General features: G+C 37.6%; 1 pseudogene; it reads left to right on the top strand.

The window, feature by feature from the left end:
- Window positions 1-306: 306 nt before the first annotated feature.
- On the top strand, window positions 307-737 carry LOC110594666 (annotated as a pseudogene).
- The last annotated feature ends 1,343 nt before the right edge of the window (window positions 738-2,080 follow it).

Genomic DNA, 2,080 nt, shown 5'->3' with positions numbered 1-2,080 from the left:
GGTGACTGTGAGAGTGGCCACTACACTCCAGTCTGGGCGACGGAGTGAGACTCCAACTAAAAAAAAAAAAAAAATTATTCAAATGGTAAATTTCGTATTAGGTAGATTTTACCACAATTAAAAAAATAGAAAATGAAAACAAACAAAAAAAAAGAAGCATACAAACCTGCACTTAAAGTTCTGCATGAATGCTAGTAACACTATTATAATAATTATTTTCTCTTAACATAAATAGGACGAGAGAGTGGGAGGTCTGGCGTTCAGCGGGAACCTCTGTAGCGCTGGCGACCAAAAAGAGTATTAAATATGGGTGATGTTGAGAAAAGCAAGAAGATTTTTGTCCAGAAATGTGCCCAGTGTCACTTCGTGGAAAAGGGAGGCTAGCACAAGACTGGGTCAAATCTCCATGGTCTCTTTGGGCAGAAGACAGTTCAGGCTGCTGGATTCTCTCACAGACACCAATAAGAACAAAGGCATTCTGAGTTCAGCAGGTCGAGACTGCAGTAACTGTGAGCCTGCCACTGCACTCCAGCCTGGGCAACAGAGTGAGACTCCCAAGGCAAAAAACCAAAAAACAACAACAAAAACAAAGGCATCAGTTGGGAAGAAGATACTCTGATGGGGTATTTGGAGAATCCCAAGAAGGACGTCCCTGGAACAAAAATGATCTTCCCAGCATTAAGAAGGGTAAAAGGGCAGATTTGATAGCTTATCTCAGAAAAGTTACTAATGAATAATAATTGGTCACTGCTTTATTTATTACAAAACAGAAATGTCTCATGACTTTTTTTATGTGTACCATAATTTAATTGATCTCATATATCAGAATTCATATCATGAGTGACTGACAGAATATTTTTGTTGGACAGTCCTGATTTAACAAAGACGAGCTTGTGGTTAAGTGAATAAGATCTTTTTAAAAAATTTTAATACTTTCAATTTAGTAAATGCTATCACTGTTTTACCCTTCTAGGTATAAGATTGTACTTGATTAGTAATGTTCAACTTTTCACAAAGATGCTGAATGCTGTCTTAAAATCTATTGGAAATTGGTTTTATATTCAGATTTATATAACTTGTTACATGAATAAATTTAAATACTGGGGAAGTCCCTTCACTGTCTCAGAATCAAGCAAGATTCATCTCCTGTGTGTTCATTGATCTTTTAAACGGACTAAAAATAGCCATTGCACTCCAGCCTGGGTGACAGAGTGAGACTCCAACTCAAAAAAAAAAAAAAAAAAAAATCAAATGAAGACTACTTTGCTTCTTCATTTTTATGGGCAACCTTTAAGGTCAAGTGCTTTTAAAAGTTAGTATGACTCCAGTCAGGATGGCCATTATCAATAACAAAAAAATCAACAGATGCTGAAGAGGATGTGGGGAAGAGAATAATACTTCTACACTGTGGGTGGGAGTGTAAACTAATACAACCTCTGTGGAAAATAGTTTGGTGATTCCCAAAAGATCTAAAAATCAGCCTTCCATATGTTTCTGCAATCCCCCTACTGGGAATATATCCGAAGGAACTCAGATTACTCTATGAAAAAGATACCTGCACACGTATGTTTATTGCAGCATTGTTCACAATAGCAAAAACATGGAACCAAGCGTGCTGCCCACCAAAAGAAGACTGGATTTTAAAAAAATGTGGTACATACACATGATGGAAAATTAAGCAGCCATAAAGAAGGAAAAAATTATGAACTTTGCAGCAACTTGGATGGACTTAGAGTCTATAATACTCAGTGATCTATCACAGAAACCAAGAACTGAGTACCACATGTTCTTACTCACTGAACGATGATCATAATTCTATAAGAAAGGGATTGGCAGTAGTGAGGAACTGCCGGGGGGCAGGGGGGATATGAAACTAGCAGTAGTGGGAAACTGCGAGGGGCGGGGGCCCCCCCTCATCCACAAGGGCACCTGCATAATGAACATTTGTCAACCTAACCCTGCATTGTGTTCCACATCTCTAAAATTAAAAATTAAAAAAAAAAGCTCGGAAGAATAAAAAAAAAAGTTAGTGTGACAGGAAATAGTAGCAGGTTGACCTTTACTTTTGAAATCTTTACTA

This window comes from Carlito syrichta, unplaced genomic scaffold (genome assembly GCF_000164805.1).
Source record: "Carlito syrichta isolate Samal-C Ts95f unplaced genomic scaffold, Tarsius_syrichta-2.0.1 Scaffold120678, whole genome shotgun sequence".
In the NCBI taxonomy this organism is placed as follows: Eukaryota; Metazoa; Chordata; class Mammalia; order Primates; family Tarsiidae; genus Carlito; species Carlito syrichta.
The sequence above is the reverse complement of the archived record's forward strand: the minus strand, read 5'-3'. Positions and strand labels throughout refer to the sequence as shown.